Source organism: Pelobates fuscus, chromosome 7, assembly GCF_036172605.1.
Source record: "Pelobates fuscus isolate aPelFus1 chromosome 7, aPelFus1.pri, whole genome shotgun sequence".
NCBI lineage: Eukaryota > Metazoa > Chordata > Amphibia > Anura > Pelobatidae > Pelobates > Pelobates fuscus.
In genome coordinates, this window is record NC_086323.1 from 113,494,651 (window position 1) to 113,516,056 (window position 21,406).

The window sequence follows — 21,406 nt, forward strand, 5'->3', positions numbered from 1 at the left end:
GTTGCTACGTATCCCACATATGCACAACATCAAAAATGATCAAACTTGGGGGCGGGGCCTGACTGCTATGGAGGGAAGACATGCCTCACTAGAGCTCCATCCAAAAACTAGAGAAATGGCTAAAAAGGCACTCTTTGACTCACCACACGAGACCCCAAACGACTTATCACCTCCGAGTCCACACTGTGAACCAGTAAAGCGGCCCATGAGCGGACGATGGACGGCAGATCACACCCGCGAAGGCATGCTGCCCGGTATGTGCCGGGGGGAGAGGCAGCCGACCTCCCAACCTGGAGCCATCCGGAGGCTAAAAGCCAGAAACGGATACCCCGCAACTTCCCCCCTTGGACCGGTGGGGGTGATCCCGGTCCACCCCGGTGGGTCCCCCCTCGCAGAGAGCCAACGCCAGAGAGAATGGTCGGGGAGGAGAGAAGCCCACTTAAAATGGTGGAGATCATGCGGCCTCCAAGCAACCATGAGGCCCAACTCGTCCCCGATTCCAACCTGGACCGCATATTCATGGACTTCTGGCACAAATTCGAGCAACTACTACAACAAAGCGACACTCACCTGCCCGCCCAGCCCAAGCCACTCACCTAAAAGCCCTCAGCAACAGAAAGCTGCACGGGCGGGACATAGCACTAAACGACGGCGGCGGATTGTTAGGCGAGCACCTCAGCACAAATCTAGCTCAGGCCCAATTCGGGCACCTGCAGCCACAGGGACGACCCCACGAGAGCACCGGGGTACCAACCATCCCTACCCACTCCCGACCACTTACCGCACCCAGCAGAAAATCCACGGGTACCCACAGCAGGGAACAGCACAGCCCCAAAGCGAGACCACCAGGAAAGGCAAACACCCCACGTGGGCTTCAAGAAGGGTCTGGCGAGACAAAGCAGACAAGGTACCCCACATACACCAGGAGGCCACCGGGACTCACTCCCCAAGCGACACATAGAGAACCAGCATGGGCAGCAGGACTTTATTCGTAATGGGCTTGCGCTTCCCGGCCCGAGCAGCACACACGCCGAAAGTGCTACATTCCTATGTGCAAACACCCACATGGAACGCCCGCACGCTGCCTCCCCCTGGGAAGCCTGGAAGCAATCTCCATCGACCGAAGGGGTCCACGGACTCGCTCCCTGCCCAGCACCAACCTTGCCACCCACAGGGATCGGATGAATGGAGAAAAGGGCCCCCAGAACATGAAAGGCTTGACCACACACTGACAGAAGCTATTTACCTGTGGCAACACTACCCGAGCAACCCGTGATACATGATTAAGGCTTAATTTAAGTGTTATGTTTTTCTCTTTGTTTTTTTTTCTTTTCACGTGAAAAAAAGAGAAAAACCTAACACTTAAATTAAGCCTTTCAGTGTATCACAGAGCCAATTGCTAGTATGGCTACAATGAATAATTTAACCCCCTCTTGACCATACGAACATTGGGGGGTGGGCTGTGGTTAGCCAGAGAACCTTATTTATTGTTAAACTGCACAAAAATGGAGGGGCAGTACCAGATGATATGGGTTGTAGTGCCTACAAGAGTCTCTAATGTTTTGTTATGTGTTTACTACTTTAGCACCCATTGTATTTAAGCCCTTGCTGCTGCCTCCAACATTTTTGGGAGTGTTTAAAAATAGGATACAAAAATAAAATAGGTTGCTAAAGTTTTGTCTCTTAAACATTAGATTTACAAAGCACAGAGAGCACTGCAAGGCATATTTCTCCTGCCTTAATGTCCCATTAGATCATTTAAGGTCATCTACCTAGATTTACGCTTCAGGTTCTAAAAGTCGTTCACCCTTTCCTATGGAATCTGGATGTATTTTCTTGGAAAGTTTAAATAGTTGCACTGTACTTGGCTTAGACAGACAGCATGTCATGTAAACAAGATGCCAAGAGACGAGGGTTCAGGAAAGTTTCAAACATCTACTTCACCATCTTACGCTTCTGCAGTTAAAATGTAAATTTCCAGTTCTCACTGATCGTTCAACTCGAATATTTATCACATTTACAAGGTACATGATTAGAAACACAAGACAAAACCCAGCAAGTATTTGACTACTGCCAAGTGAAGTACTTCACTTTATTTTACAGTCTTCTCAGAAAACATTTGTGCCTACGATGTTGAGCAATGAAAAGGGAGGAAGAAGAAATTTAAAAAAAAAAAAAAAAATCTAGTTTAATCTTCGAGTCACAGCATAGTCACATCCTGCCAGCTTGTTTTTACAGTCAATATTTCTCAATTCGCTGTTATTTAAAACATTTAAATGTGTGTAACTGAAATCACGATTTGTTTTCAAAGCTTGGCTTTATCGTTGTTGATCCACCATTCCAGTGAAATGTGGCAGCAGCTTTGTATAGAGAGGTTGTAAAGATTGTTTGTATTGAACTTTGGTGACAACCACAACACCTCACCGGGCTGGCATGTATCCTAGAGACAGATAATCAGAGTAATGCATGCATGAACTTAACAAGGCAACACAAAAAGAAAAAGGGCTTTCAAAAGGTAACTATCCTCAGGAATCCCGTGCACTATAAAACAATCATTTTATATATTAAACACATGAGAAAAAAATAAAATAAAACAAAGACACACACACACACACACACAGCTATTCATTGTAAAACTACATTAAATAAAGCCTGGGTAAATAATTGGAAATGTGGAAAATTCTGAAGGAAATTGCAAAAAACAGTGGAGTATGAGACTTTATCCAGCAAATTTTTTTTGTCCTAAAAATGTGCATGTTCCTTGCCAGATTTCTGCAATTTCCAGTTAAGTGAGCAAACACCCAAACTGGCATAGTTTAACCATATTTAGCACTTCCTATTTATAAAAAAAAAGGGTCTAAGACATTACAAACATGCATCCATTTCCTGTGTTTCGTCAAACCAGTTTAGTAACTTCAGCTTCCCTCATCTGCATTAATGACATCAAACCAAGACATCTCTCAGTTCTAGAATGGAGTGTTAGTAGTTTTTTTTTTTTTTCTGGGAGGGTGGTAAGGTCTTTCTAAATATGTTGTAGAAAGAAACCAGAACACCAATTATTCATATGTAGCAGTAAAGTGCAGAAAACGCGCCTGTGTAACGTGCCTTTCCAACACAAAATACGTAAACACTCTTGTTCTCCTTCAGACCTTTCTGCGTGTTTTGGAAGAGCTAGTGAAGGAGTTTTTTTAAGCAACTAAGCCAAGCTGTGTAAACAAGCCATTTTCTTTAAAGGAACAGTCTAAGCCCAATGACCATTACAGTCACTTATAGCAGTTGTAGTGCACCTTGTACATTTGCATTAGCAATACAACATGAGAGTGGATGAGAACACCTGAGAAATCTTCTGGTTGTGTCAAAAACCCTCGAGAAACAGTTTTAACACAAATGTGGAATGGCATTAACTTTAAGGACAACCAAACAATGTATTTTGTCATTTAGCATTCTTTGGAAAAGAGCACAATGCACACAAAAGGGTACTTGATGGGTCACCCCTAAAAAAAAATAAAAAATAAAAAATATCATCCTGATTTTTACATTTATTGCATTAGGCCAAGTTTTCCAGAAACCAAGGCACCTGTGCAGTACAACACTGAGATTTCTACATGGACTGGAAATAACCAGCTTATTGGAAGCCAGGGATTGGCTGGCATAGCTGAGGTGTTGACAAACAGCATATATATTTTTTTCCTTCTTCTAATCTGTACATATGCTAGCAAAACTGCTTGCACGGTGTATATATACACAATATTATGCTCAATTCAATTAGCATAAATTGTTTGGGGCACGGAAGGTCCCCTTTAAACTACACGTTCTTCTGTAGCATCTCAAAGGAAAGCTTTCCTAAAACCCATCATAAGTCAAATGTTATTAACCAAAGATGATATTTTATCTTTGGTGTATTCAGCTGACAAAATGGAGATATGCCTGTACAGTATGTTATTTAGTAGATGACAAAAAAAAGTCACATCCACAGTTCAAAACACTAACATAGGCACGTATATAAGGGTTCGTTTAACTTTCAATAACTACTTAAATCTAAACCAGATTCTATATAATTTCTGTGGTGTTCTAACCACACTTCCGGTTTTCATGGCACATGCATACAACAACAACAAAATACACATTTTCTCTTCCTTCTCTCTCTCTCAGAATGGTGAACTACCAAAAAAGGAACATCCTCTTCTACTGGGACAGTACCTAGCACAGCGTTTTTTCTTTTTTGAAAGCAAATTATTTTTGAGCTTCTAGTGCCATTATTTGTTGATGTAAAAGAAAAGACAAAATTAACAGGTCACTAAAGTTCCGCCTCCCCCACAATTTATATTTTATTAGTGTTTATACACTTAGTATACATATTTCCCAACATCTGAGAATAATACAAAAATCTAAAAGCAATGCACTGGTTATGGGAGCATAGATGCAAATACTGTACGCAGGGTAAATCTAAAAGTAAAATGGAGTAGCGAACCTTGCCTAGATAGAGTGCGGGGTAAATAAATAGGTACAAAAACCCAAAGTGTAGACTAGAAAAGTTTACTAAGGGCCTTGAAGATAGTGTAGGTATGGCGCCACTACCCAGTCCTTTAACATGTCTCGAGCTGCCTTCTCCAAGATTGAAAGCCTTTATTGGTGATGCCTCTAGTGAGTTTTTTTTTTGTTCGAGGCCGTCAAGCCCAATGTTTCGGAAGAGTACTCCTACGTCGTTGGTGGATGTGAGTGTGAGTCTTTCTGCTCTATAATGGATCACCAGAAAACCACCCGCCCCCTAGCAGTATCTAATAGAGTGGTTGCGTAGACTTCTGCCTAACAGAGACAACTTTCTTTTTTCCATGAGAACAGAAGGTCGCTGTAAAGCGATACCGAATGTCTCTCAAAATGCACTCTGCCTAGGTATCTGGAGCTATTCATTATGGCAGATCTCGCAGTTTTGTCCCTGGTAACAGCTATAATGTCCCTGGCTGCTCCGACAGGAGCAGTAGTGTTTGTGGACATGGAACGCTAATGTATATGGTATGATATTTGGTGGATCAGAGTTCGCTCTAGAACCATTGAAGCGATCAGCCTCTGCACAAATGGGAGAAAGTCCTCCCCATCCCCCTTCTCAGGTAGTCTCCGTACATGTCAGCATCTGTGCTGGGTCACCAGAAGGACCGCCACCTGGACCAGCTGTTGGTCCTTGCCTTTGAGTTCGTCTCTCTGACCTCTAGTCTCCTGAAGCTGAGTGTCTAGAGGTTTCCTTCTCCTCCACTACCTGCCCTCTCTTTTAGACTTCCCTGGAGGTCCATACCTACCGCAGATCCAATTCAAATATCCCATGCACACATCTACATTTCTACTCAACCAGACTCCTTCATACGATTGAGATTATATTTTAAATTACCAGATTTGACAAAGTGCTTGAAGGGTATATAAAGCACAAACCCACATGTGAAATATTTTAGGTTGACACACACACCATGTGTATAAAATGAAAACACTAAAATATATTTTAAATAAAGGTGAACATTTGTTTAATGTGGGTGATGAGGTTGTTTATTTCTTACATAATATGGGGAAAAGATTCACTGCTATTTGCGTAAGAAAGAACCTCAGTTTTGCTGAAAGGTTTGTGGCATTGCATACATGTGCATGGGAAGTTTGTAGGGTTGTGTGTGATTAAGGGTTGCCTGTTGCATTAATGTATCTTGCCTATCTTTTCCATGTGAGGGGGAATAAATCTCTGGTGATTCCGTGTGTGGATCCTGCAGTGGGTGCAGACCACTTGGAACGGTCTCCATGATAACCTCATAGAAACGCTCTGAATCCCAGAGAAGAGCAAGGGAGAGTTCACTGCTGGGTCTGCACCCGGTGGAGGTGCAGATGACAGGCTTCCTTGTACTCAGAGAGGGACTTTGGGCGACTAGGGAGATCTTTTGATCTTCCCATTGGTCTATTTGGGTCCGGCAGCCATGTGTGTCATGCAAAGGCATGTGTGCTATAGCTTGCTAACCCCTGCCTTAGGCGGTCGCCTAACTGGCCAAATTATATAGAGCTGCTCCTAGTCCATCCTACTACTGCACAACCCACTACAATGCACAGATGTACAAAAGAGAGCAAGAGATTGCATCTTTGATATTGAACCCTGGATTTGTTTTTTAAGATTTAAGCTGTAAATATGCAATCATACCATTATCCCACTCACATATACGCTGACCAATTAAGAGTTTGTTACGTCATTACCACAAAACTTCCAAAAATGTAAATTGCAACGCCCTATGAAAGAAGACAGAAAGGAACTTTAAACAGCTGTTGCTGCATGGACCAGCCCTTCGGCATGACTTCCTTCTTACAGGGCACGAACTGGTCTAACAAATTCATAATGCCTGACAGTTTTTGGATTCTTTAATAAGTAATGTAACCTTAATAACTAAACGCGATTTGCTTCAGCCCCCCTTTTACATTATCAGGATTTTACTTCAAAATGTATTACTGGGCACCTGGCCCCACTTCAATATTATTATTTTTTTTTTAATTCTAAAAGCATGTGCAGTAAAACAAAAAGTTCACACTAAATTTGAATCCAGCTCAGTCTCCTCAATACTTTTCATCCATTTCCCATAACGCTGCATCATTGGTTCCCTCTCCGATGTCCAACCAAATGCTTCTCATAGAGAAGCATTGCTGAACGCTGGGCCCCAGTCAGCTTCTTCTAATAGAGAAACATTGAATCCAATGCTTCACTATCAGAAGCAGTGATCAATACATACTGCTGACAGCTGACCCTTTTTGCACAGAACTCTAACTGGTCAGTCTGGAACAGAGACCCAGTCTGACTAGGTCCTGTGCGCCAGAGGTGTAACGACACTCCAGCACAAAATCACCAATATCTCTGTATAGGCTGCATTTCAAGCTGAAACACTGCACATACAGATTGCTTGCAACATAACCACATCTAAAAACAGAAGTGGTCATGGTAGTTGGGAGTATCCCCTTAAGAATATTTAGTTCATAAATACAAATTATTCAAAATGTATGTTTGTTTGTTAAAACATAACCATTTTTCTCCTCTTAATAGGTCTGGAAATAGCTAAGGAGAATATATTTATTGGGTGAGGATGTTAGCAATATCATGGAGGAAGAAGGGTTGAAACTATGTATTTTTGCAATTTCAATCACATGCTATTTTCTTTACTTGACCCCTTAAGGACCAAACTTCTGGAATAAAAAGGAATCATGACATGTCACACATGTCATGTGTTCTTAAGGGGTTGAGTACCACCTAATCCTAATGGCATCTATCATTTGGAAGTGGTCCAATGGGAGTCATAAGCTAAATATGAAAGATGGAGTGGTAGTATGGTAAAATAGTTCTTGGGTTCTAGAATCTCTGAGATCAGAGAAATCATAAGACATTTACTTCACCACAGGTTATAGCTGGGTACATGTGGGCATAATAAGGAGTAGAGAAAAAAAAATATTTAAAAAAAAATCATAGGATAATTTTTACAAAGCAAAAACCGCCACACCCTTCGTTACCAACTATAGTACTGACCTAGTTGTTTCTCCAAGATTAGTGACCCTGATCTACTGTTGGAAACCCTTTACCCTCAACTATGAATATTACAGGATGGATCCAAAACATATGGCGCTGTCAGTCTGCAAACTACGTGTATTCCTAGATGAACTTTAGAAGCCTTGGTAATGGCAGAAAAGAACAAGTACCAAAAGCCATAAGCAAGGAGATTCAGTTCATATCACATGGCCATCAGCTTGGACAATTTAATTTCAATGAAGAATCCAGACTTGGCATTACAGCATTGAGTCTGCAGTTTGCTGCTTATAAATACAAAAATATTTTTATAATAATATTATTATTAATAAGAATAATAAAGCTTAATATAAAACCTAATTGTATATGGGTCTGACACGCAGTGCTCCCAAATATCAAAAGGCAAGAGGTAAGGATCTGGAAGAGTTAGGCTGGTCTGGGCTAGGGTTGGACATGAAATCATGATTAAGATCACCATGACTGGGATCTTTGTAATGCTGAGGAATGGTCCTACAGCTGTACTGCACAGTTTTAGTTGCAATGAGCCATGCTGCTGAGTAAGTTGGTGTTTAATAAACAAGGATAATCCCACGAACACAAGTTTCGCCAGCTGTTCTAATGCCAGATCCATTGAGGATAGCATTAAACCTGAGGCAGGCTGAGGGCTCTGGTTTTCAGATTTCAATACCGTGAGGGTAACAAGATCCATTTTTATAGTTGCCATGGTAGAAAAGGCCATCTTGCCATTACAGATATGCGTAGAGTAATGAGAACACATGGTCTATACACAAAAAAAAAAAAAAATTTAAAATAAAATTTGTCTCAATTGTAATTTAACGGTGTTTTGGTTTAAAAAGGGTTACTCCATTCAAAAAGAAAATTTGGAAAACACTGCTTTTTGTTTTACAAAACCGTCCCGTAAAAAAATACAAAGCTCTTCATCAGTCCGATCTCTGGAGAAGAGGGGAGCAGTGCCGCCATTGCATGTCTGCATCAGCATGCTGATGACAGACGCCAAATATGCACAGAATTCACGTTAGCCAGACCGGAACACTAATGATGCACCAACAACAGCGCTACTGGTTATGCCATTCATTAATTTTTAAATAAGTGTTCCCATTTTAAAACTATACATACCATGCTGAGTACACCAGGCATTAAACATTAATTATATGCACTGCATGTATGGTACTGGAGAAAGAAACACACTCATGCGCAGGAGCACGCCCCAGTCAGTGCTTTACCTCCACTGGTTTATTCTACCCCAATAAACGGTTACTGTTGGGAAATTGCATTTTTGCTTTAACATTCACTTTGCGGTAAGATGGCTATCATTCACTATGTTGTAAATAAAATGTGTTTGTGAGTTAAAAAAAATAAAATATATATATATATATATATATATATATATATATATATATATTTATATATATATATACACACACCGCTTTATTTACTTCTGTCCAGGAATGAAGTGCCTCTACTTGATTCGCTGTTATATGCCCAGCGCTTTACAAATGGTTGTCAGAGACAGCACAGCAAGTGCAGAGTATTCAATAAGATATCAAATCTTCAAATTCCATGAAAAGTAGCATTTAAAGATTCACTATGCCTACTATTTTCATCCCTTTATGTTATTTTAAACGGTGTGTCCAGATCTGTATTGTACCAGGAAATTGAGTTTGAGATATCAAATATAAAGATAAAATATACATATATATTTTAAATGGATACATTCTTCAATTTCTCCAGAAGTTTCCCAGCTTTCTGGCCTACAAATCTGCAATTACCAGTTGAGCAAATAAACTCTACTCTGGGTTCAAGTTGTGTCCTACTAGAAAATGTTTATTAAGCAACCTGATAGAAGGCCAATATATAGAGAGACCTGATCTTCCAGACTGATCCAGTTTGTTGAGTTCTCATTTACTGTGTTCTAATTACACAACAAAAACCATGCGTGCACACACAGCAAGAGAAAGGTAAACACAAAAACAGTGGTAAATTACGACAGGTTTGTCCATAAAACAAAAGGTGATTTGTAGTCAGAATGCTCAATTTTGGAATTTGTGGAGAAACAATCAAAGCACCATTGTAAATATTGTCATACTGTTTTAGAACTGATCAAATTGTTACCTGGTGTCTGCTGGGTGCCACACCATGCCTCCTCTTCCCCAGAAGCTTTGTTCATCAAGCTAAGCGCAACAGCTGATACTCTCAGCCAATGAGCATTTCCTGCACTGCAGGGCTTAGCTTAGAAGAGCTGATGAGAGCTTTTAACAGGAGCTTCTGGCTCTCATTTGCATGGAGTGCCTGCCAGCAAACCTCGTTCTAAAACAGTTTGACTTCATACAATATGACATGCCAGGGCACTCCTAAAACCAACCACTAGCAGGGATAGGCTACCTTCAGCACTCCAGATGTTTTGGACTACACCTTCCATGATGCGTTGCCTGCATTATGGCTGTAAGAACATTGTGGTAGATGTAGTCACAACATCTGGAGAGCCGAAGGTTGCCTACAGCATGCTGTAGTGGCCATGGTGTTTGGATCGTTCTTTTAATAATTGCTTCATTTAGAAATGCATGTAGAGTGTAACCCAGGGTGTACTAGAAGATACCAGAGTGTCAACAGATTATAAATCATTAACATTTCTTTAAACAATTCATTTAAAATCCCTTATTTTTCCTATATTAGTCAACAGGAGGATTTTCCGATGGCTGTTTTGTTTTAGAGAACTTATAACCTAGAGACATAACTTACTGCTGACAACACGGTAAATTAATTCAAGAATGCTCGGCATGTGCATCAAGCTATCAAAAACATACATATAAACCATGAAAAATAAATGATACAGACACACACACACACACACACACACACACACATAAAAACCATGACAAAAAAATAAAATAATTATACACACCTATGACTGAATAGTTTATGCTAATGAACTGAAAATCAATGGGGTTATTCACTTACATGAGAATTGTACAGACATGAGAAAGGAACTCCACGTTTTAGGTCAAATTAGTTGAACTGGAAAAGGCTACTTTTTGGATTTGACTGTTTTGGCCTAGAATTAGCATCTCTCTTCGATTCCTGGTTAAAAGTAGAACATGTTTCCAGGTAGAAACAGCAAAGCTGGAAATATATCCCCAGCTCTGAAACTGTGGGCTAAAATATACACAGCAGTTTTCAATTTCTTGTTTTTGTAAATAAACCCCAAGGTTTGTACATTGTGCAAACCTCCATGAGCCAATTGGTTCTCAACTGCAGTAGCAATCCAAGTTCCCAGGAGAAACGTATGGTGTTTGTAACGAAAATATACCCCAACTCGCAGGATTCAACTCAACAAAACACAACACAGAGGAGAGATACGTCTACCGGACCTTAGAATGGCCGGACTCAACGTAAATGAGAGGAGACAGAGTCAGGAACGATCCGAGGTCAGGGGCACAAAGAGACAGCGTAAACTAGGACTAGCCGGGGTCTGGTACACAATAAACAGCAAGCCGGCAAACAGAACAGAAGGATAAAGAGATAACGTTGTCAGAAACAAAGCCAAGGTCAATACGAAGGAACACAACTGAACACAACAAGCGCTAAAGGGAACTGCAACAGAAACCACGATAGGGCAAGCACTAAGGGAAAAAGGTGAGTATAAGTACCTTCTAAATTAATGTGATTGGCTCCTGTCATATCCACACCCCCAAAAGGTAAGTATGGGGAGTGTGGCATGACAGGGGCCAATGGGAGCCTTTTGCCAATTTAGGCTCCCACTGTTTCTTTAAGAGCGCGCCCGAGACCCGCGGTCACTGCCCACCTTCCTGTTGCAGCCGTCGGATGAGCCGCGCGCGGCTCGTGCAGTAGCAGGACTGAGCGTGGCCTGAAGAGAGGACCGCGGCCGGCCCCTGGATAAGGTAACGCTACAGTACCCCCCTGAGGACAGGTCTGGTAGGAAAACGAGAGTGGAAAGAACGCACAAGGCGGGGAGTGTGAACAGTGTCAGCTGAAATCCAACTGCGCTCCTCAGGCCCATAGCTCTTCCAATGCACCAAGTACTGAAGCCGACCCCTAAGGAAACGAGAGTCAAGAACAGCAGAAACTTCGAATTCCTCATGACCCTCCACAGAGACAGGAGGGGGAGGGGGAGTATGCCGGGTAAAGCGGTTGCGTATGTAAGGCTTCAACAATGAGGTGTGAAAGACATTAGGAATATGCAGAATCTTAGGAAGGCCCAAGGCATAAGAAACAGGATTAACCTTATGCAGAATACGATAAGGACCAATGAAGCGGGGAGCCAATTTCATAGAAGGCACCCGGAGGCGAATATTCCGCGTGGAAAGCAAAACCCTGTCCCCCACAACATAAGAAGGAGCCGCTCTGCGATGCTTGTCAGCCTGAGCCTTCTGGCGAGCAGCAGAATCCACCAAAGAACGCTGAATCTGCTCTCAAGTATTACGCAAACCAGCCAAATGCTCATCCAGAACTGGCATGCCCCATGAGGAGAATGCAGCCGGAAGAACAACGGGATGCTGGCCATAGACAACGTAAAAAGGGCTTTTGCCGGAAGAATCATGAGTGGCGTTATTCCGAGCAAACTCAGCCCAAAGAAGGTCAGACCAATTGTTCTGATGGTGGGACACAAAACAACAAAGGTACTGCTCCAGAGACTGGTTGGCACGTTCTGCAGCTCCATTAGACTGGGGATGGTAAGCGGAAGAAAATGAGAGAGAAATACCCATTTCTGAACAAAAGGCTTTCCAGAACCTGGAAATAAATTGGCTACCCCTATCGGACACAATAGATACGGGAATACCATGTAACCGGAATACCTCTCTAGCGAAGATAAGAGCTAGTTCCCTGGATGTGGGCAACTTGTGAAGAGGCACAAAGTGAGCCAGTTTAGAAAACCGATCTACTATAATCAGGATAACTGTGTAACCATTCAAAGGGGGTAATTCCACAATAAAATCCATGGATAGGTTAGACCAAGGTCTCTCGGGAACGGGTAACGGATGCAAAAGCCCACAAGGAACCCTACGAGAAGATTTCATACAGGCACAAGTAGTACAAGCACCTAGTCAGTGACATCCTTGCGTAAGGAATCCCACCAAAAATACAGAGAAACAGCTGACATCGTTTTGGAAATACCAGGATGTCCAGCAGTTTTAGTATCATGATATAACGACAGAATATCCCTTCTCTCAGGAACATCAACGAACAGTTTATCAATAGGCCTCTCGCTAGGTGCCATGCTTTGTTTCGCCTGTATGGCCTGTAAGAGGGATGAAGAAATAGACAAAATAGTAGTAGCTATTATCCTGTCTGGGGGAATGACAGGAGTAACATCAATCTCCTGTTTGTCAGCAGTTCCGAACTGTCTGGACAGAGCGTCTGCTTTAATGTTACGATCACCTGGTCTATAGAAGATAATCTTTTAGCTTCACCAAGGTAGGATAGGTTCTTGTGATCCGTAAAAATGAGGATAGGATCCTTAGTTCCTTCTAACAATTGTCTCCATTCTTTAAGAGCTAAGATAATAGCAAGGAGTTTGCGATTACCCACATCATAATTCTTTTCAGCTTTGGACATTTGTCTAGAAAAGAAGCCACAAGGATGCAATGGCTTTTCAGGCGACTCTCTTTGGGACAAAACAGCACCTACCCCGATATCAGAAGCATCAACTTCAAGAATATAAGGCAGTGATGGGATGCTGTAAAATAGGTGCAGAGGCGAATGTAGTTTTAAGAAATTCAAAAGCCTGAAGTGCCTCGGGAGACCAGATACGAGTATTACCACCCTTTTTTGTCATACGGGTGATAGGCGCTACAATAGAAGAAAAACCCTTAATAAAGCGTCTATAATAGTTAGAGAAACCAAGAAAACGCGGAATGGCTTTCAAACCTTGTGGTAGAGGCCACTCTATGACAGCAGAAAGTTTCTGGGGATCCATACAAAAACCTTTGGCGGAAATCAAATACCCCAAAAACTGGACTTCGGATTGGTCAAAAACATTTTTCTAGTTTACAATAAAGACCATTAGCAAGAAGGGTCTTCAGGACTGTTGTAACATGTCTGTGATGAGTGTGTAAATCTGTAGAATATATTAGTATGTCATCCAAGTACACAATTACAAATGTGTGAATAAAGTCTCTTAAGACGTCATTAATAAATTCTTGAAATACTGCTGGGGCATTGCAAAGACCAAATGGCATAACAGTATACTCGTAATGACCGGATCTAGTGTTGAATGCCATCTTCCATTCGTGGCCTTTCTTAATACGCATTAAATTGTATGCACCTCTAAGGTCCAATTTAGTGAATACAGTAGCATGTTTCAGCCTGTCAAACAATTCTGTGATTAAAGGTATAGGGTATGCATTTTTGATAGTGATTTTATTTAGACCTCTATAAATCGATACACGGTCCTAAATCACCATCTTTCTTAGATACAAAGAAGAACCCCGCTCCAGCCGGAGAAGAGGATCTCCAAATAAAACACTTTTCTAGTGATTCCTTAACATACTCCTCCATGATACGGTTTTCTTGAATAGATAAAGGGTACACCCTGCCCTTGGGAGGTATAGTGCCAGGCAATAAATCGATAGCACAATCATAGGGTCTGTGAGGCGGTAATTTATCAGCCTCCCTTTTATCGAATACAGTCTTGAGAAACAAGTACTGAGGAGGTATAACAGTAGACAAAGGAGGAGTAGCAGGAACATTAATAGAATTCAAAGGGGTGACTTTAATCATACAAGATTCGTGGCAGGCCTTGCTCCATGATTTTAAATTGCCCCGACTCCTAGTCGAAAATGGGATTGTGAGAACATAACCATGGGTACCCTAACACGATATGAGAAGAGGGAGAGGTGATAACCTGGAACTGAACAGTCTCAAAGTGTAAAACCCCTGTATACATGAATAATGGTATAGTTTCATGGGTAACTACTGGAGAGATTAATGGTCTACCATCTATGGCCTCAATGGCCAAGGGTATTTCCCTCTCTCTGATGGGAATGTTGTTTTTCGTAACAAAACCAGAGTCTATGAAGTTCTCAGCAGCCCCAGAATCAACCAATGCTTTCCGCTATACAACTCTCTCCCATATGAAGAGAAACAGGGAGAAGCAAACGGTTAGGAGGCAAGTTAGGAGACTTAGATATCACACCCAAGGCCAGTCCCCTATAAGGTCTTAGGTGCGATAGTTTTCCGGAAGCACAGGACATTCTTTTATCATATGGTTTCTCCTACCACATTATAGGCAGAGTCCGTCCCTTCTTCTCTGCAATTTTTCAGTATCAGAGAGTTTGGCAACCCCTAATTGCATGGGTTCCTCCTCAGATACTTTGAAACTCTCAGGGTTATCAACTTTGGGGTTATTAGGTGTAACTAAACGTCTATTCCTGTTCTTGGTATAGAGCCTGTCACGAATTCTGTTATCTATATCAATGAGGTAGTCAATAAGGTCCTCTAATGCAATAGGAAGCTCCCTAGCTGCTACCTCATCCAATATAGTGTCAGATAAACCTTCCATGAATGCAGTAATTAACCCATTGTTGGTCCAATCTACCTGTGAAGCAAGGGTACGAAACTGAATGGCATAATCAGCCACAGACCTAGAGCCCTGTTTGATTCTCATTAAGGTTCTGGCGTCATTCTTTGACCTTTTAGTTGTGTCAATAGTTCTACGGAAAGCTGTAAGGAAACTATTGAAATTATGCACCATTGGTCCATTGGCCTCCTAAATAGGATTTGCCCACTCAAGTGCTTTGTCAGCAAGTTGATGCATCAAAAACCCCCACTTTAGACCTATCAGTGCAAAAGGAGCGTGGATACATCTCAAAGTGGAATTCTATTTGATTAATGAAACCTCTGCATGTTTTAGCTTCCCCTCCATACCTGGGAGGGGGTGTTAAATGGGGCGAAGTATTAGGCATAGTGGATACTTCGGGAAGAAGAGGCGTAGGAGGGTTAGGTGCGGTTGCAGGAATAGTCCTAGACAAGGGAGTCTGGAGAGCCTGAGCCATCTGATCCATACAGTGGTTCTGCTCCACAAACCTAGCCTCATGAGAAGCCATTTGCTGAGCTAAATCTGCGGGGTCCATGGCCCTATCGTAATGTAACGAAAATATACCCCATTCAACTCAACAAAAGATAACACAGAGGAGAGATACATCTACTGGACCTTAGAATGGCCGGACTCGGTGTAAATGAGAGGAGACAGAGTCAGGAACGATCCGAGGTCAGGGGCACAAAGAGACAGCGTAAACTAGGACTAGCCGGGGTCTGGTACACAATAAAACAGCAAGCCGGCAAACAGAACAGAAGGATAAAGAGATAACGTTGTCAGAAACAAAGCCAAGGTCAATACGAAGGAACACAACAAGCGCTAGGGAACTGCAACAGAAACCACGATAGGGCAAGGACTAAGGGAAAAAGGCGAGTATAAGTACCTTCTAAATTAATGTGATTGGCTCCTGTCATATCCACACCCCCAAAAGGTAAGTGTATGGGGAGTGTGGCACGACAGGGGCCAATGGGAGCCTTTTGCCAATTTAGGCTCCCACTGTTTCTTTAAGAGCGCGCCCGAGACCACTGCCTTCCTGTTGCAGCCGTCGGATGAGCCGCGCGCGGCTCGTGCAGCAGCAGGACCGCGCACGGCTCGAAGAGAGGACCGCGGCCAGCCCCTGGATAAGGTAAGTAACGCTACAGTGTTAAACCCAATACGTTCCCATCATCATGCTCCACATTTTATATTTAGACACGACGAGGGTGGTTTATTCCCAAGATTTAAATAAATAAAATAAACACTGGAAAGACGACAGCTATAATTTCAACCTGCTAAATACAAAACTTACAGAATTGAATGAAAAAAAATAAAAACAGCATTTTTAAAACCTGTGCAGAAAATTTCACATTCGAATAAACCCAGTCTCTGACAAAAAAAAAAGCCTGCCACATATCGTGAAGCATTCATACGCCCACAGATTTTTGTATATATCCATTTTTAAAAGCATGTCAAAGTGGCAGATTTTTATAGAACTGGTCTGTGACTTATAAATAAATTATACGGTACACAGTGCGAATTATTTGCTATGCTGTTATATATACACATAGTAGTGGGGTAGAAACACAGAACAAGCCTGTATATAATCTGGTCATTATTCTAAAATCAGAACCAGTAACTTCTGTTTGGTATGTGGTACCCAAACTGAAAAGCAGTGTCCGACAATTTATGCTCTCTCGAAACCAGCACCTCTTTTGTGATTAAGCTGCTAATAAGGAAAGGAATGCTGGCCGAATTCCCAACGCTATTAAAAATGTCTCCCCAATATGCTAGATACATGTTTTATTTATTAAACTGGTTAAAATAACAGAACAGTGTAAACCACATAGATACAAACGTTTCTTGGGTAAAAAAAAAATATATATATAACAAAGGCCAACATTGTATCGAATACTGTAGCCCTGCTGATATATTACATCAGCCAAACACCCCCAATATTAAAGGGTCACTCCAACTAGTATACCCACTTAAGTGATTTGTAGTGGTTATGGTGGTAGGAGTCAGTATGTGCATTGTTTCAGTTTAAAAGACGGCACATAACGAATTATTGGCAATTATGTGCCAGGGGCCAAGTTGCACCCCCAGCACACTCTTCCATGCTGTCTAATGTAAATTCCCTTTCCTCCAGTGGCAATAGTAAGGGCAATATACTTACCTGAAGTTCTCCCACTTATCATGCACTTTTCTTCTATTTGTTGGCGGATATAGATAGACATCCATGAGTGTTTTCTTTTGTTTCCTCTCATGTACGCACAGTTACAAGAGGTGAAAGTCTACGAAACATTCAGCAAGCCTCCATGGGGTCGTCTCATGTATGTGCATCGACATGCCATAGGTATCGACTGGATATTGAGAAAAAGCATGCTCCCATTGGTTATTGGGAAATGGCAGGAAGCAGAAGCTTTGTCCACTGCAACATTCTGCCAAAATTAGTCCTTACTCTCTTCATGCATATTTTATGACTGCCTAGATTTCCGGAATAAAAGAATAAAAAGGGAGCAAAGGATTTCTATAGTTCAATGTAAGGGTCTCCTGCTAACTCTGTTGGAAAAAAGGCAAGGGGTCAGTTCCCCATGGTTTAGTGTACACTACATGGTTTTCCATACTTACAACCTTAACAGAAATTTAAAAAACTGTCTCCCATCTCTTATATAGAAGAGGAACATTTATATTTAAAGTGATTTACATATGACATATGGGGTGAAAAAAGACAATAGATAATTTGGGCCATGCTAGTTTTTATAATAAATCCTGCTACTCTCACATCACCATAAATTAAAAACTACATAGATAGAAAAGTCATCAATTACTACAGAATCAGCCATTGGATCCTCCAGCAAAGAGCCATGGGAAGGAACACCACAAGTTAAATTACGCACCATTTAAAAATGTTTTTATTTTTTTTATTGAGCACTCCAAGAACCATAACCACTTCAGTCCACTGAATGCCACAGTAAGATGGCAAGCCGTTATAGTATGGTTTAGCAACTTACCCGTTTCCCTTGGGTGCTTGCACTGCATCCGGTCTTCTCCTCCACCTCTAAAAATAAAGCAAGGTTGATGCAGAACCACACTCATTTAAAGAGAGTGGCCCCAGTTTGCTCTATAAAGCAATCCAGATTTTCCTGCAGGAGAAGAAGACCAGATGCGGTGCAGATGCCCAAGCTGTCAAACTGTACTAAGAATTGTTTGACCTCTTACCATAGGATATTACCAGGGCACCCCTGGCACCATAAATTACCCATAACCACCTCAGAGAATGCATTTAATAAATGTTACAGAAACTAAGTCTGCATACTTTAAAAAAATAAGAGTATGAATCCTGCAGCTCGTCACAGTTTATATCTACGCGTTTGCCAGCTTGTTTTAGGAAGCTATGGCGAAAGGCCAATCAGCGTGAAGATTGTTATTCTCAATGAGAAGTTGTACCTTAGTATAACCAGCTTTTCAGTTTTTGATATGCACTGATCGCAAACGGAAATGCTGGTTATACTATAATATTGCCGTTGACCTCCCCAGTAGCAGTACCAGCCATATTTTGTTGTGCTATGTGACCAGCAGAGCGTACTCCCGGACCCCCTAGGCCTCTGACTCTGACTCACCTTAGCGTTCCAATTCACACAGGGACGGATGGCTCAAGTACGGTCCATCTCACTCAGTATCTCCCCGGCATGTTTGTACAAGAAAAGGCTTTCAATGATAAGTTGTTAATAAAAGGTTTTGTTTATTGTAGGGTGGGTAAAAGGTTCCAATAGATTTTATAACAGGAGCAATATTCATAGTAATGTAAACTACTGATATTCCAGCTACTGGGAGGGTGGTGGCTATATTATAATTCAAAAATATATTTCAATTGGTGATCAGTATTGATTGCAAATCGAAAGACATGTTCTAATTAAACCCATGATTACTAAACAACATTTTCACGAAAGCACTGTTTAGTAGATCTGTGCAGGGGACAGTGTCCGCAGCTAAGCTAATCGACCAGTACATACGGCAGACAGCTAGGAAACATGGATGTAGGCTAGAAAAGGGGGGAAGGGATATGGGGCACACACACATTCAGTGCACAATGCAGCAAAACAAGTTTACGTTTTCTAAACAAACTATAGAGATTTTAACAAGCAAAAATCCCAGCAAGCTCTTCAGGCCAAAAAACTATGAGATGCATCGATGTTATTTTAATGTTCCTTTAACAAGTGAATCATTTCCTTGTCACTGGCAGCAAAATGGTCAGCAGAATGCGTGTAAGCCTACGACAGACTAACCAGAAATAGATTAGGATAGCTTCAATGCAGCCCAAAGTACTCTACAATTAAAGGAAAGTACATTTTAAAAAGGAACAGAATCATACGACAAAATAATGAAGGGAGGAAAAAAAAAAAAAAAAATGGAGCTGATCCTTGTACGTTGATGAGTGACAAAACGTACTACAAGTACCGGTATATCAGGAGAGGCCAAAGTGGTAGAGCCCATCTATTATAAAACTACAACTCCCATGATGCCTCTCCTTGCACTAAATTCTATTCTGCATACACACATAAATCAGGCCTTCTGTATATCTAAAGTATAAACCTCTAACACAAATACTAGGCATTTTACTATAAAATAGATATAAAAACACACCGGTCAATAGTAGGTCAACTATCAGCAAAAATATGACATTCTTTAAAATGAAACTGGAAAAACACAATCATATACACATTTTTATTTTTCCACATTTACAGATTTTAGCAAGTCTGATTTTAAAACCACAAATTATCCATGGTTGGACTAACACCAGCAGACTGAATACTCAGAAAAGATGTCAGTGTGAACAACACTATATAGAGGATTATGTAATGTTAGACAAGCCTAACAGTCTATGCACCCAAATCATATCTGCAATCATGTCCAAGATAAACAAACATTCTCCATAACTGAGATCTGGAGCTACATACAGTACCATGAATGCATTAAATCTATAATTTCTGTCCAACAGAGAACAAAGGGGGAGGGTACTACATTTTTCCCAGGCCTATACCCACCCTTCGAATACAGAACAGACTGAAGGGTAGAATGGCTTTGAGATATGGAGGTGGAGGGGAGAGAGAGGGGGGAGGGGGGTCACCATAACACCCAATTTCACTTAAAGGCGTCTGCAAAACACAACTGAACCCAAGTGTTTATATATGCTAAACTACATACACATTTTTACAACTCACATTCTATAATACCATTATCTTCTAGTTTATTATTTATCAATTAGGATATAAAATTACACATGACAACACATCTATTTCAGCTATGAATATCAGGGTGAACCCACTGAGCCCCTATTTTACGACTAACGATAAAGTCAATTTAGCTCGATTCTTCAATAAAAAAAATTAACCCCATCCATCCCAAAGTCCACAAAAAAAACTAAGAAATGAAGCTGTTGTGGTACAGAACGTTGGTATCAAAAAATAAAAAATAAATTCACAACAATATTAAGTCTTCCTATATGTATAGAACGATCACAGCATAACTGTGTCAATGATTTATACACCCATCCCCCATACAAGCCCTAGGAAACAAGCAGTAGGGGGTGGCTGTTTCCCCCTTAATTTCATCCCCTTAAAATCATCGGATCCTTTAAATAAATGTATGGATGTGAAGCCAAAGGTCCCCTCTATCTGCTCTTAGGGGTGTCATTGCTCTGGTAAGCTGTGGAGGGGAGGATGACAGGGGATTGAGGGGAGCTCTGCTTACCTACTATGGCTGTGTCTCGCTTCTCGCCTCTCTCCTTCCCCCTTCAGTTTGTGAGCTGCATCTACTCTGTTACTCTCATTGAATCCGACTGCCAAACCCAAGTGCTGATGTCATCCTTGTGAAACTTAAAGAGACAACACCCCTTTTGTTTATTAGAAGACAGAGCATCACGTTCTGACTCATTCACCTGAGATCAGCAGGCAACAGCTATATATACAACTCTTATATAAATGTGTCTGCAAGGAGGACGTCTGTACAGTGATGTCTGAGTTTAAATGTATTGCCGTACTGAGCCTAACAGGAACAGCAGCTAATATCATTTTTGTTTCCATATCTATCTTAATGTTTAAAATATATATATATATATTTTTAGGGAGAAATGTTTATTGGAATGCATCTACTTTTTAAGCATGTCATGTGATAAGCAAATACTACATTACTGGTACAAGGTTTACAAAGTTGCATATTTAATTAAGATTTAGAAATAATCGACTCTTTAAACCTCCATTATTATTTTTTTAATCTGGGTTAGGTATTTTTAATGAAGACAGAGTCCCAGGCGGAAGGAT

At 41.2% G+C, this 21,406-nt stretch overlaps 1 protein-coding gene across 1 annotated transcript in view; it reads right to left on the reverse strand.

The window, feature by feature from the left end:
- The window catches only part of CSNK1E (casein kinase 1 epsilon), a 68,490-nt gene extending 47,558 nt beyond the window's left edge, over window positions 1–20,932 (reverse strand). Inside the window, exon 1 of the mRNA XM_063426442.1 lies at window positions 20,838–20,932. The gene's annotated coding sequence lies outside the window, so the exon portion shown is untranslated. The remainder of the gene's footprint in view (window positions 1–20,837) is intronic.
- Between the last annotated feature and the right edge of the window lie 474 nt (window positions 20,933–21,406).